This window comes from Cebus imitator, unplaced genomic scaffold (assembly GCF_001604975.1).
Source record: "Cebus imitator isolate Cc_AM_T3 unplaced genomic scaffold, Cebus_imitator-1.0 Scaffold387, whole genome shotgun sequence".
Classification (NCBI taxonomy): domain Eukaryota; kingdom Metazoa; phylum Chordata; class Mammalia; order Primates; family Cebidae; genus Cebus; species Cebus imitator.
Genome location: NW_016107702.1, coordinates 1,138,303 through 1,153,881, shown reverse-complemented (window position 1 = coordinate 1,153,881; position 15,579 = coordinate 1,138,303). Strand labels below are relative to the sequence as shown.

Genomic DNA, 15,579 nt, shown 5'->3' with positions numbered 1-15,579 from the left:
TGTGAACAGGGATTATGCGCTTTTATTCTGTTTCGCCTGGCTTAGCAAGTAGGGGCGAGGTTTGGAGGCCCATGAAGCTGAAATCCCTGTTAGTATTTATTGAATGATTGCACCGTGCAGGGCTGTGTTCTGGATATTGCCGCGGGATCCGGAGACTTTTGAATATATATAACAATACCTTTTCCAAAGAAGCCTAGAAAGAAAAAAGAATGACTTACTACGTGGTCACGTGAATTATTCTACTAGTAGTACACTCTGGGAGGGAGAAGGGATCTCAGTGGGGAGAACGTAAATGCTTCGAGGAGGGAATATTTTGAGGTGGGCCTTTCTGATTGGATGAGATGGTGACAAACTCAGGGAGTGGCGCTGGGTTTCAGGAAGTCAGGGAACAGAAAAGGATGGATGTATTTAGGGATCAAATAGTTTGCTGAAGGGGGAGACGCCCATTCCAAGCAGAAGAAACAAATTATAGCTTCCTACTATCGGACTACTTTCTACCTGGGAGACAGTTCTTGACCTTCATCTGTACCTCCATTGCATTGATCTTTCCGTTTTCTACCCACTGCACCCCCTTATCCACAACGTATGTCGCTCCCTTGAAAAATTATCTTGTCCCTTCCTGCACTTTGTTTTCTGACAAAACTCTTATTCTGGATGAACTCAACTTTTTGCCCTCTTTGTACCTGACCCTATGCGGCTGAACTTTGCTGGGAAAAGTCCTGCACAAATTGATGATAGTATAAAGCGAAAATGGCCAAACTCTTGAATATTCACTCAGGATGGGCTTCAGATCCTTCTGATACTCTGTTTCTTTAGTGAGCCTACTTTCTAACTTTCTCCAGTGACAAATCCCCAAACTCTATAACCTCTCTCTGCCTCTTTCTTAATTTCGGGTAATGACTTTGCAAGTCAGGTCAATTCTGCATCTAATCTGTCTACTTTTTTCCTCCTTCACTATCACACCCAACTTCAAATCATCCACATTTTCTCACCTCAACTACTACTGTATCTTCCTGACTTATGTCTCTGTTTTCTATTTTTTGCCCCTCTAATCCCTTCTTCATTCAGCAGAAAAAAGTGACTCATGTAAAATTGTTCAGTGAATTACATTGCCCTTAGAAGTTAGAATAAAATCCAGACTCCTAACCGTGGCCTATAAAAATCCTTGGTCTGGGCTTTGCTGATGTCATTCACTTCCCCTCCTGCTTTTCACATAGCTGGCTTCTTAAACTTTAGGCTTTAAAGTATGTCACCACCAGAGACCTTACCAGACCAAACTAAGACAGGCACTGTGATTTCTCTTGCACTCTCTAACCCTAGATGTTCTGGAATACAGCATCCTGCTTCTGCCATTTTACTTATTACAATCTGTATTTATTTATTTATTTATTTATTGAGATGGAGTCTTGTCCTATAGCCCAGGCCTGCAACCTCTGCCTCCCGGTCCCAGTTCAAGCAATTCTCCTACCTCAGCTTCCCAAGTAGCTGAGATTACAGGCACAAGCCACCATCCCCAGCTAATTTTTGTATTTTTTAGTAGAGACGGGGTTTCACCATGTTGGCTAGTCTGGTCTTGAACTCCTGACCTTGTGATCCACCCACCTTGTCCTCCCAAAATGCTGGGATTACAGGCGTGAGCCACTGCGCCTGGCCTGTAATTATTTATTTTTTCCGTTATATCGTAAGTACCTTGAGGGCAGGACCTATGTCTCTTTCATTCACCACCATGTGCCCAGCTGCAAGTACAATGACAGGCACATAGTTGGCACTTGCTACGTGTTTGCTGAGTGAATGAATAAAGGCACTCCATGCCAAATCCAGAGGCAAAAGGAGAAAGCATGGCATGGGCCAAGAACTGAAAGAATTTGATGTCAGAAGTGGTGAGAAAAGAGGTATCCTGAAGGTTACCTTATGCCTGGTTAAGGAATCTAGACATTAAGATAGTAGGAAGCCTTAAAGAGCTTTAGGTGAAGGAAATAACATGATTAGATTTGGTTGTAGAAAGATCACTCTGGCTGAAGGGTAAAAGACTGATTGGAGAGAGGAAGACTGGGGGACAAGGTACTTAAATCCCTTTGAGTCTCAGTTTCCTCCTCTGTAAAATGCATGATTATTGTGAAGATTAGAGTTAATATGTGTAGATTATCTAGCATAATATCTGGCAGGAATTAGATATTCATGAATGGTAACCATTTTTATTATTAATAGAAAGTGCCAGCCTTGGTGACTAAAGTCAAAACTGAAAGAAAAGAAATTAGAGATGTTATGTAAGAGAATAAGGAAAATAAATACATTAAATAAAGTCAAGTGAAAGGGTCAGTACGTTCAGTACATTGATAAATATGATGGGAGTCATAGAAAAGTTCATTTAAAAATTTTTTTGTTTGTTTTTTATTTTTGTAGATACAGGGTCTTGCAGTGCTACCCAGGCTGGTCTCAAACTCATGGCCTCAAGTGATGCTCCCACCTCAGCCTCCCAGAACGTTGGGATTTCAGGCATAAGCCACTGTACCCAGCTGAAAAATTCCTTTTTGAACAAAATTATTCCATTATCAACAAATATTTGAATGGTACATGGTAAGCAGAGACCTTTTTCATATGGTGAGGCAGAAGACAATCTTTACCCTGAAATAGCTTATAAATATCATTTTTGGCCATAAAGACATAGATAACTAAAGAACTGTAGTATGACATATATCCAAAAGGTCAGATGTAATTAGCTGGGATATAATACTCAGTATTATACACATTAAGTACTTTGGAGGCTGAGAAGAGAAGGAACTAATAGAAATTGGGTTGGTTTGTGCTTCCTAGAATATTTTCTTGCAGATGAGCCAGGGGAGGAGACCGATTCTACTAGAGTAGAAATAGTGACAGAGAACCTGGGTGAAAAAGAGGAATACTTGTATTCATTGAGTCCAGAAAAGAGCAGGGTGAAAACAGAAATGTTGAAGTGGAGAAGAGGAAAATCTTGAGTTTCAATCTTCTTAGAAAAATAGAGCAAGGCACCACAAAAGTAAGAATGTAGAGAAAGGTACCAGAGATTTGAGGTGAAGCGGCAGCCAGGCATGGTGGCGTGTGCCTGTAATTCCAGCACTTTGGGAGATGAGGCAGGCAGATCGCTTGAGCTCAGGAGTTTAAGACCAACCTGGGCAACCTAGCGAAACCCTGTCTCTACAGAAAATACAAAAATTAGCTGGGTATGATGGCATGCGCCTGTAGTCCCAGCTACTTGGGAAGATGAGGCACAAGAATCACTTGAACCTGGGAGGCAGAGGTTGCAGTGAGCCAAGATCACGCCACTGTACTCCAGCGTGACAGAGCCAGACCCTGTCTCAAAAAAAAAGAAAAGAAACTTTGGCATGGTTGCCATGGGGTTGAGGGTGATTAGAAGTGATAGGAGTGAGTTACTGTTTGGGAGCAGGAAAGGGTAACCTGTAGAGGTGGGCATAAAATTGTGAAACTGATCACCTTATTTTGAGACTGTTTCTGGTTATGCTCAATAGCTCGTTATACAGAAGTAGAGAAAATGTGTGCTTAGTTTCAATAAAGTTTTATACATTACTAAAAATCAGGTAGTGTTATACAGTTATTTGAAAAAAACATTTGCTTAGCATCATTTTATGCCAACCACTGGACTAACCTCTAGAGAGATAAAAGTAAGACATTTACCTTCAAGAATGTGATATTGTTTGTTTGAAATAACAGCTTAGAAATTATTAAAAACAAACATGAAACTACTTATTGTTAATTAATAATCACTTTAAATTCTGAATGTGAAACGTTACTCCCAGGATCGTACATTGATTGGAGCAGTCAGTGAAATTAAAAATAGTAGTTATTTGAGTATGATTCTGTCTTTCAAACTGAGGCTGTTATATTTCTTTCTATTGGGCTGCTTATTAGTGTTTAGTTATAGCCAAGATTATGCCGTGAGGAAGAGAAGAATGTGTTAGTAACTCATCTTCCAGTGCCTCCCAAGGAAATATCTCATGTAGAGTCGTAAGGAATTGATTTTCAAATAGAACTAACACTCCTATGTAACTGGATTTACTCTTTTTCAGTTGGAGACACGTACTCACCATGTCATTTTTGTTCTCATCTTTAAAAGGGGCAAAGGGTGGAGGAATTTAAAGAAAAGCAAAAGCCTATGTTATCTCAAAAAGTAAAAAATTCCCATGTTAGGGCCTATGTGTAGTTCGTAATGTAGGTAAAATTTTTAATTTCACTGAATGCTTAGTAATGATGAGTATCAGAAAAACAATACTATTCAGTTTTATTGTGGTAAAAACACATAACATAAAATTTACCACGTTAACTTTTTTTTTTTTTTTTTTGAGACGGAGGCTCACTCTCTTGCTCAGGCTAGAGTGCAGTGGTGCAATCTTAGCTCACCGTACCTCTGCCTCCTGGGTTCAAACAATTCTCCTGCCTCAGCCTCCAGAGTAGCTGGGTCTACAGGCACCTGCCACCATGCTCTGCTAATTTTTGTATTTTTGGTAAAGACAGGGTTTCACCATAATGGCCAGGCTGGTCTTGAACTCCTGACCTTGTGATCTGCCTGCTTCAGCCTCCCAAAGTGCTGGGATTACAGGCATGAGCCAATGCACCCGGCCATCCATTTTTAAGTGTTAGTAGTGTAGTTAGATTCACATAATTGTGAAAGCCATCTCTAGAGCTTTTTCATCTTGCAATTCTTAAACTCTATATCCATTAAAAAGTAACTTCCCTTTTTCCGCTAACCTCAGTTCCTGGTAACTGCCATTTTATTTTCAGTTTCTAGAAATTTGACCACTTTAGATACTCCATATAAGTGGAATCATATAGTATCTATCTTTTAGTGACTAGCTTATTTCAGTTAGTATACTGTCTTCAGGGTTCATCCATGTTGTAGTATGCGACAGAATTTCCTTCCTTTTTAAGGTGGAAAAATATTCCATTGCATGTGTAGCATTTTGCTTATCTATTCATCAACAGACCTTTGGGTTGCTTCCACCTCTTAGCTATTATAATAGTGCTGCTGTGAACATGGGTGTGCAAATATCTCTTCAAGACCTTACTGTTGAATATTTTTAAGGAAAAGTAAGAGAAAATAATCATTTGTTTTGAATTATCAGAAGGTCACTTATAGGAGGTTGGGGTTCAATGGAAACATTTTGGTAGAAATTTTGAAGGTACTTTGGAACATTGCAAAAACCTTTAGTATTTGAGACACCATTCCTTCTAGTGTTAACCTCACTTAAAATATAGACAGATTTACTTTTTCTTGGTTTGGCTTAAGACTAGTATTTTTAATTTATGAGCCATTTTTTGAGGTGAAGACATGTTTTCTGGGTTCAATGGGCAAGAGTTATAAGTGTAGAAGGATGGAAAGAAGCTGAAACGCTTATGAACCTTTGGTAACTGTCCAGTATGTAACTGTCTCAGGTGCCCAGCCTGAACTTCTTGCCTGTTCATGGCCACACCAAACATTGATACTGATAAAGCTGTGTCATAACAGCTGCAACACTAATGTTTGTGGTTTTCTTCACTAATAAACATCGCCTCCTAGACCTTGAAATTCAAAGTGTTTATGGCCAGTCATTATTTTACTTAATTAAGCATTATGCTACCTTTCAAGAGAATTTTCTTAGTTTGTTTTGACATTTTAAAACAGTGGCTACAAAATGAAAAATTCTTTCTGGTGTACGTTTTACCATTTAGTCTTTAGTACTAATCCAGTCATTTTGTTAGCTAGTACTTGCACGATTCCATTGGGTTTTTCCAACATGGCCCAAATGATCATTACTTTTTGCCCCAATATCTACCATTCCAGAGGTTTTAAAATTTCTTATATACATATACAATAGTTGTCTGATGAAACACCATGCATTCCCTTAGATATACACATTCAGAAATAAATGATCTCTCTGCACCAGAATCCAGTTTCAAATTCATGCTCTATCAGTATGGAGATTCTCTGTATTGTAATGTGTGACTCATTCTTATGTCCCTTCTGAAGCTTTTTAAAATTCTTTAATTTTTTTCATTAAAATTACATGTGATGAGAGACAAGTTAATTTCAATTTCAGGATCTTTGTTATATTCTATAAATATTTGGAGTGTTCTGGAAGCATGATAATTGTCCCTTATTCTTGTCTTAAAGTCTAAATCTCAGACACAAATCCAGGCCAGGTGTTAATTGACTGAAACCAGATAGCATACTCAGAGAAATTAGGTTTGAAATTATCTTGTCCTTCACATTAATTTTAAAAAATTACTGAGAAGGAGGCAATTTATTTTTGATGATGTTTTACTATCTCCAAATAATTAGTTTTAGCTAAGGCTATAATAAATTGACTGGAAAACATACTACATTTGGAGAGAAAAAAAACTATTGTGTAATACCCAGATCACTAATCTGTTTTTTTCAGCAGTTTCTAAGTCATCTAGTTAGAACTTACTACCTGCTGCAAGTTTAGACCTAAATTTCCTTATCCTTTGAAGACTGTTGAAGTTGCTTCAGAATCTTTATAACTCTTTGCAAAATATTCCTACCATGGAATAACTGGGTGCATCCATAGGCTGTTTAATTAATACCGGGTAACACTGCATTCTTCTTTAAAGGAAACTGTAATACTTAAATTCATTAATTCAATAGCACAGTTTATTGTTGATTAAATTATTAGAAGCTAAATTAGCTTTTATTTTAATTGCATTTTGGGTTTTGGGGTACATGTGAAGAACATGCAAGATTGTTGCATAGGTACACACCTGGCAGTGTGATGTGCTGCCTTCCTCCCCATCACCTATATCTGCCATTTCTCCCCATGCTATCTCTCCCCAACTCCCAACCCCCCGCTGTCCCTCTCCTGTTTCCCCCCTACAGACCCCAGTGTGTGATGCTCCCCTCCCTGTGTCCACGTGTTCTTATTCTTCAACACCCACCTATGAGTGAGAATGTGCGGTGTTTGCTTTTCTGTTCTTGTGTCAGTTTGCTGAGAATGATGGTTTCCAGGTTCATCCATATCCCTACAAAGGACACTAACTCATCATTTTTGATGGCTGCATGATATTCCATGGTGTATATGTGCCACATTTTCCCTGTCCAGCCTATCATCGATGGGCATTTGGGTTGTTTCTAGGTCTTTGCTATCGTAAACAGTGCTGCAGTGAACATTCGTGTGCATGTGTCCTTATAGTAGAATGATTTATAATCCTTTGGATATATATATATATATACCGAGTAATGGGATTGTTGGGTCAAATGGAATTTCTATTCCTAGGTCCTTGAGGAATCGTGACACTGTCTTCCACAATGGTTGAACTAATTTATACTCCCACCAATAGTGTAAAAGTGTTCCCGTTTCTCCACATCCTCTCCAGCATCTGTTGTCTCCAGATTTTGTAGTGATTGCCATTCTAACTGGCATGAGGTGGTATCTCAATGTAGTTTTGATTTGCATTTCTCTAATGACCAGTGATGATGAGCATTTTTTCATATGTTTGTTGGCCTCATGTATGTCTTCTTTAATAAAGTGTCTGTTCATGTCCTTTGCCCACTTTTAAATGGGCTTGTTTTTTTCTTGTAAATATGTTTTAGTTCTTTGTAGTTTCCAGATATCACCCCTTTGTCCGATGGGTAGACTGCAAAAATTTTTTCCCATTCTGTTGGTTGCCAATTCACTCTAATGACTGTTTCTTTTGCTGTGCAGAGGCTGTCAACTTTGATTACATTCCATTTGTCTATTTTGGCTTTTGTTGCCAATGCTTTGGTGTTTTGGCCATGAAGTTCTTGCCTATGCCTATGTCCTGAAAGATTTTGCCTAAGTTTTCTTCTAGGGTTTTTATGGTGTTAGCTCTTAGGTTTAAGTCTTTAATCCATCTGGAGTTAATTTTAGTGTAAGGTGTCAGGAAGGGGTCCAGTTTCTGCTTTCTGCACATGGCTAGCCAGTTTTCCCAACACGAATTATTAAACAGGGAATCCTTTCCCCATTGCTTGTTTTTGTCAGGTTTGTCAAAGATCGGATGGTTGTAGCTATCTTGTGTTGCCTCTGAGGCCTCTGTTCTGTTCCATTGGTCTATATCTCTGTTACGGTACCAGTACAATGCTGTTTTGATTACTGTAGCCTTGTAGTATAGTTTGAAGTCCGGTAGTGTGATGCCTCCCGCTTTGTTCTTTTTGCTTAGAATTGACTTGGCTATGTGGGTTCTCTGTTGGTTCCACATGAAGTTTAAGGTGTTTTTTTCCAGTTCTGTGAAGAAGGTCATTGGTAGCTTGATGGGGATAGCATTGAATCTGTAAATGACTTTGGGCAGTATGGCCATTTTCATGATATTGATTCTTCCTAACCATGAACATGGAATGTTTCTCCATCTGTTTGTGTCCTCTCTAATTTCATTGAGCAGTGGTTTGTAGTTCTCCTTGAAGAGGTCCTTTATGTTCCTTGTTAGTTGTATTCCCAGGTATTTTATTCTCTTTGTAGCAATTGTGAATGTCAGTTCATTCTTGATTTGGCTGTCTTTAAGTCTGTTATTGGTGTATAGGAATGCTTGTGATTTTTGCACATTGATTTTGTATCCTGAGACTTTGCTGAAGTTGCTTATCAGTTTCAGGAGATTTTGGGCTGAAACAATGGGGTCTTCTAGATATACAATCATGTCATCTGCAAACAGAGATAATTTGACTTCCTCCTTTCCTATTTGAATACCCTTCATTTCTTTTTCTTGCCTGATGGCTCTGGCTAGAACTTCCAGTCCTTTATTGAATAGGAGTGGTGAGAGAGGGCATCCTTGTCTCGTGCCAGATTTCAAAGGAAATGCTTCCAGTTTTTGCCTATTCAGTATGATCTTGGCTGTTGGTTTGTCATAAATAGCTTTTATTATTTTGTGATATATTCTGTCAATACCTAATTTATTGAGGGCTTTTAGTATAAAGGGCTGTTGAATTTTGTCAAAGGCCTTCTCTGTATCAATTGAGCTAATCATGTGGTTTTTGTCTTTGGTTTTGTTTATGTGGTGAATTACGTTTATAGACTTGTGTATGTTGAACCAGCCTTGCATCCCCGGGATAAATCCTACTTGATCATGATAAGCTTTTTGATGTGCTGTTGCAATTGGTTTGCCAGTATTTTATTGAAGATTTTTGCATCTGTGTTCATTATGGATATTGGTTTTCTTTTCTTGTTGAGCCTCTGCCGGGTTTTGGTGTCAGGATGATGTTGGTCTCATAAAATGATTTGGGAAGGATTCCCTCTTTTTGGATTGTTTGGAATAGTTTCAGAAGGAATGGTACCAGCTCCTCTGTATGTCTGGTAGAATTCAGCTGTGAACCCATCTGGACCCGGCTTTTTTTTTTTTGGGTGGTGGTAGGCTCTTAATTGCTGCCTCAACTTCAGACCTTGTTATTGGTCTATTCAGGTTTTCAACTTCTTCCTGGTTTAGGCTTGGGAGGAGGTAAGTGTCCAGGAATTTACCCATTTCTTCCAGGTTTACTAGTTTATGTGCATAGAGTTGTTTGTTATAATCTCTGATGATGGTTTGAATTTCTGTGGAATCTGTGGTGATATCCCCTTTATCATTTTTTAGTGCATCTATTTGGTTATTCCCTCTTTTCATTTTTATTAATCTGGCTAGTGGTCTATTTTGTTGATCTTTTCAAAAAACCAGCTCCTGGATTTGTTGATTTTATGAAGGGTTTTTTGTGTCTCTATCTCCTTCAGTTCTGCTCTGATCTTAGTTATTTCTTGTCTTCTGCTAGGTTTTGAATTTTTTTGATCTTGCTCCTCTAGCTCTTTCAATTTTGACAATAGGGTGTCAATTTTAGATCTCTCCTTGCTTCGCATGTGGGCACTTATTGCTATATATTTTCCTCTAGAGACTGCTTTAAATGTGTCCCAGAGATTCTAGTATGTTGTGTCTTCATTCTCGTTGGTTTCAAAGAACATCTTTATTTCTGCCTTCATTTCATTGTTTATCCAGTCAACAGTCAAGAGCCAGCTGTTCAGTTTCCATGAAGCTGTGCGGTTCTGAGTTGGTTTCTGAGTTCTAACTTGATTGCACTGTGGTCTGTGATACTGTTTGTTATGATTTCTGTTCTTTTGCATTTGCTGAGGAGTGATTTGCTTCCAATTACGTGGTCAATTTTAGAGTAGATACGATGTGGTGCTGAGAAGAATGTATATTCTGTGGATTTGGTGTGGAGAGTTCTGTAAATGTCTATTAGGTTTGCTTGGTCCAGGTCTGAGTTCAAGTCCTGGATATCCTTATTAATTTTCTGTCTGGTTGATCTGTCTAATGTTGACAATGGGGTGTTAAAGTCTCCCACTATTATTGTGTGGGAGTCTAAGTCTCTTTGTAAGTCATTAAGAACGTGCCTTATGTATCTGGGTGCTTCTGTATTGGGTACGTATATATTTAGGTTCGTTAGCTCTTCTTGTTGCACTGATCCTTTTACCATTATGTAATGTCCTTCTTTGTCTCTTTTGATCTTTGTTGGTTTAAAGTCTATTTTATCAGACGAGAATTGCAACTCCTGCTTTTTTTTGCTCTCTATTTGCTTGGTAAATCTTCCTGCATCCCTTTATTTTGAGCCTTTGTGTATCCTTGCATGTGAGATGGGTTTCCTGGATACAGCACACTGATGGGTTTGGGTTTTTATCCAATTTGCCAGTCTGTATCTTTTGATTGGGGCATTTAGTTCATTTACATTTAGGGTTAATATTGTTATGTGTGAATTTGATCCTGCCATTTTGATGCTAGCTGGCTGTTTTGCTTGTTAGTTGATGCAGATTTTTTATTGTGTTGATGCTCTTTACCTTTTGGTATGTTTTTGGAGTGGCTGGTACTAGTTGTCCCTTTCTATTTTTAGTGCCTCTTTCAGGAGCTCTTGTAAAGCAGGCCTGGTGATGATGAAATCACTGAGTACTTGCTTGTTTATAAAGGATTTTATTTTTCCTTCACTTATGAAGTTTCGTTTGGCTGGATAGGAGATTCTGGGTTGAAAGTTCTTTTCTTTATGGATGTTGAATATTGGCTCCCACTCTCTTCTGGCTTGTAGGGTTTCTGCTGAAAGATCTGCTGTGAGTCTGATGGGCTTCCCTTTGTGGGTAACCCGACCTTTCTCTCTGGCTGCCCTTAGCATTTTCTTCTTCATTTCAACCCTGGTGAACCTGACGATTATGTGTCTTGGGGTTGCTCTTCTTGAGGAATAACTTTGTGGTGTTTTCTGTATTTCCTGGACTTGAATATTGGCCTGCCTTGCTAGGTTGGGGAAGTTTTCCTGGAGAATGTCCTGAAGAGTATTTTCCAGCTTGGATTCATTCTCTCTGTCACATTCAGGTACACCTATCAAAGGTAGATTAGGTCTTTTCACATAGTCCCCCATTTGTTGGAGACTTTGTTCATTTCTTTTTACCCTTTTTTCTCTAATCTTGCCGTCTCGTTTTATTTTATTGAGTTGATCTTCGACCTCTGATATCCTTTGTTCTGCTTGGTCAATTTGGCTGTTGAAACTTGTGCATGCTTCACGAAGTTCTCGTGTTGTGTTTTTCAGCTCCATCAATTCACTTATATTCCTCTCTCTGTTGTCCATTCTTGTTAGCATTTTGTGAAATCTTTTTTCAAGGTTCTTAGTTTTTTTGCACTGGGTTACAACATGCTCTTTTAGCTCACAGAAGTTTCTTATTATGCACCTTCTGAAGCCTGATTCTGTCGTTTCATCACACTCATTATCCATCCAGCCTTGTTCTTTTGCTGGTGAGGTGTTGTGATCCCTTGTAGGAGGAGAGGTGTTTTGGTTTCGGGTGTTTTCATCCTGTTTGTGCTGGTTTCTTCCCATCTTTGTGGATTTATCCACCTGTTGTCTTTGTAGTTGCTGACTTTCAGATTGCATCTCTGGGTGAACTTCCAGTTTGTGGATGGTGAATTTATTTCTGTTTCTTAGTTTTCCTTCTACCAGTCTGGCCCCTCTGCTGTAGGACTGCTGAGGTCCACTCCAGGTCCTGCTTGCCTAGGGATCACCTGCAGCAGCTACAGAAGAATAAGGGTTGCTACCAGTTTCTTCTTCTGCTATCTTTGTCCCAGAAGGATACCCTCCAAATGTCAGTCTGTTCTCTCCTTTATGAGGTGACTCTTTGGACATACGGGGGTCAGAGAGCTGCTTGAGGAGACAGTCTGTCCTTTATTGGCGCTCAAATGCTGAGCTGTGAGCTCTGTTGTTCATTCAGAGTTGCTGGGCAGTTATGTTTAGGTCTGGTGCAGCAGAACTCCTAACCCCCCCATTTTTTTTTATCCCATGTGCTCTGTTCCAGGGAGTTAGGGCTTTATTTATGAGTTTCCATTGTGCTGCTGCCTTTTTTTTTTCAGGGCTGCCCTGCCCAGCGAGGAGGCAGCCTAGTCACTGTCTGCCTGCAGAGGCTTTGCTGAGCTGCTGTGGGCTCCGCCCAGCTGCCCTGTGAACTTCCCTGCAGTCCTGTTTATATGGGGTAGTTAGAACTGCCTCGGCAATGGGGCCCGCCTCTGTAATGGCAGACTCTCTCTGTAATGGCAGGGTGCCTCGGCAACGGTGGGTTGCCTCGGCAACAGCTGGCTGCCTCGGCAACAGCTGGCTGCCTCAGCGATGGCGGACTACCTCCGTAGTGGTGGAGTGTCTTGGTAATGGCGGACGCCCCTCCCCACAGAGCTGGACCGTCCCGGGTTCAGCTGTGTTTGCTGTGAAACTCTCAACCCAGAGCGTTTTCAATTGCTGTTTTTTGTTGTTGTTGTTGTGGTGGTGGTGGTGGTGGTGGTAGGTCCAGCCGAGCCTGACCACCTGACTCCCTGACTCAGAGTCTGTTTTTTTTTTTCTTTTTTTAATTTGAACGGTTGACTCTCTCCCAGGTGTTGCCGTCACCTGTTGAAAAGGCACCACGATCTGTGTGATTTCCCGTGCGGTGACTCACTGCACCAGCTGAAACAGTGGCACTGAGATTCCTGGTGGTTTTTTTGCCCAGGAATCTCCTGGCCTGGCTCCCTGTTTCAGTTCCTTTTTAAATCAGATGAATGGGTGATCTGCCTTTCCAGGTCGCCAATAGCCAGCTAAAAGGGCACCCGGACCAGTGTATTTTGTATGGAGAACCCCCGCGCCAGGGCGCCGGCAAAGCAGTCGTGCCGGCAAAAACAGCCGCGCTGGCCAAAACAGCCCCGTTGGTGACTCGTGGGGCTCCTGTGCCTGGGAATCTCCTGGTCTGTGGGCAATAAAAACCCGTCTGGAGATGTGGCGTCCAGTCACCCTCTGCGCTTTCACTGGGAGCTGCAATCCTGAGCTGTTCCTAGTCGGCCATCTTGGGTCCTCTCCCTATAAATAGCTTTTATTATTTTGAGATACGTTCCATCAATACCTAGTTTATTGAGGTTTTTAAGCATAAAGGGCTGCTGAATTTTGTCAAAGGCCTTCTCTGCATCCAATTAATAACAGTCTTGACTAGAAGGGATTTTTTATTGTAAAAGTTCTGGAGGTAGTAGTTGGTTCAGTAGCACAAAGAAGAACATATTTGCATTCTTTTAGTTAAGGTTTGTGATTTCCTGGACCTTTCTTTTGTCTCTGAAGATGGCTAACCATTATGTCTGCTTTCCAGGCGGTATAAGGAAAAGGATGAGGGCAAAAAGGCTGACTCACAGCTTCTGTATGTGTACACACACACACACACACACACACACACACACAGAAATTATATATATATATATATATATATTCCATAAATATCTATTGATCTGACTATTCCTATCTGCAAAGAGGACTGAGAAATAAAATTTTTCAGCCACCCCTGTTGCCCAAAGTTCTTTTAGCAAGGAAGAAGAGAATGAATATTGAGTAAGTAGAAGTTAAAGAAAAAATTATTCAGTGATACTTGGTAAGGCATGGTAAGGAAGACTATTCAGAACCATCATGATGTAAGGACTACTGTAACGGGGTCTCGAAGTTGGGGAGAGAGATTGGGCTCAACTCCAAAGACAGCATGGGCAAGTGAGAATTTACAGCCAAGGAACAGAGTCAGTGGATGGGAAATTACTAAGAGGAGATATCAGCGGTAAGGGGAAATCTGGCTAAACCAACCTAACAGGATTCTTGTTGAAGACAGGCCAAGGTGATCAGATATCACCTGGAAGTTGGTTGAGGATGAAGAACCTGATCAGATATCAGGGATAGGGGCAATTCTTCCTAAACTGACTTAGCAGGGTTCTTTCCTAAAACTAGGTTTTTCAAGGAAGTGCATCGATGGACCTAGCAGAACATATAAAGCCTGACCACAGTTTGGCCAAGCAAAGAGTCTTTGTCACAGGCAGCTAGCACTCTCTGCCATGTGTACATATGCACACACACTCATGCACTCCTCAAAACATTCCTCTCTCCCCAAAGCACATGTGAATATTATCTATGAATTGATTTTGAGCTTTCCTGTGTATCCTTTCAGGTTGTATTCTTTCTCCTGAATTTTTAGCCCTAGTTAAGTCTTATAGTCAGTTCTCTAGAAATAAAATTGTGCAGTGGAAAGATCACTGGACTTGGACTGAGGGGACCTGATATTATCTAGTTTTAGTTCCTCTGACATCTAAGCTTCCATTTATTCCTTTGGTTAATAGAAATGAATTACGGTCTCTGCTTGTGTTTTACAAGCTTCTTATAAGATCAGATGAACACTTAATGTATGTGAAAGTGCCTTGTAAACAGTGAAGCATTCAATAGTTAAATGTATATTATTGTTTGATGCCTGTGTTCAAAATCAGGCTGCTCATCTTCCCAACACCATGAGCTATGCTCCTCACTTTTCTCTTATGGCAGGTCACCAAGTCTAGACACCTCAATCTTTTGGCTACATCTGACTCTCACCCCACATCTCCGGTTGTAATAGTCTTTGATATTATTCTCTTAGTATTTTTTCATCTTTACCATCCCTGACTACTCAATGCTACTCCTGTTGTTCAGGCCTGTATCATACTTATTGCCTGGCTATTATAGTAGCTCTCTGAGTCAACTTCAGGTCCAACTCTCCCTTCCCATCTCACATCTCTACATATTTCTAGACAGCCCTCATTTGTAGTGGATGTAGCATACTAGCATACTATGGGATTGCCTTGTCATAATTTAATAAATATTTTTCTGCTTTAGGGCATTAGGTTGTTTACGTTTTTTGTTGTTATAATGTGGTAGTAGACATTTGTGTGTGTGTATATGCAATGCTATGTGTAGCTTATGATTCATTATTTGTTATGGTAAATTCCTATAACATGAGTTACTGGGATAATGGACAGTTCTTTTATTTTCCCAGTTGTTTCCCAAAGGATGATTACAATTTATATGCCATGAACAACAGAATACTATTTATCATGAATATGTTATAGCTTTTCATAGTGTAGGGATCAAAATATGCCAGCTCCAAATATGCCACTTTGACATATTGATTATTTTGGGTAAAAGGCATTGAAAAGTCTGGGTGCGATGGCTCACGCCTATAATCCCAGCACTTTGGGAGGCCGAGGCGGGTGGATCATGAGGTCAAGAGATAGAGACCATCCTGGTCAACATGGTGAAACCCCGTCTCTACTAAAAATACAAAAAAA

The 15,579-nt window shown here is 40.1% G+C and overlaps 1 protein-coding gene across 3 annotated transcripts in view; it reads left to right on the top strand.

The window, feature by feature from the left end:
• The window catches only part of HSPBAP1 (HSPB1 associated protein 1), a 58,890-nt gene that overhangs the window by 590 nt on the left and 42,721 nt on the right, over nucleotides 1-15,579 (top strand). The window lies entirely within an intron of this gene.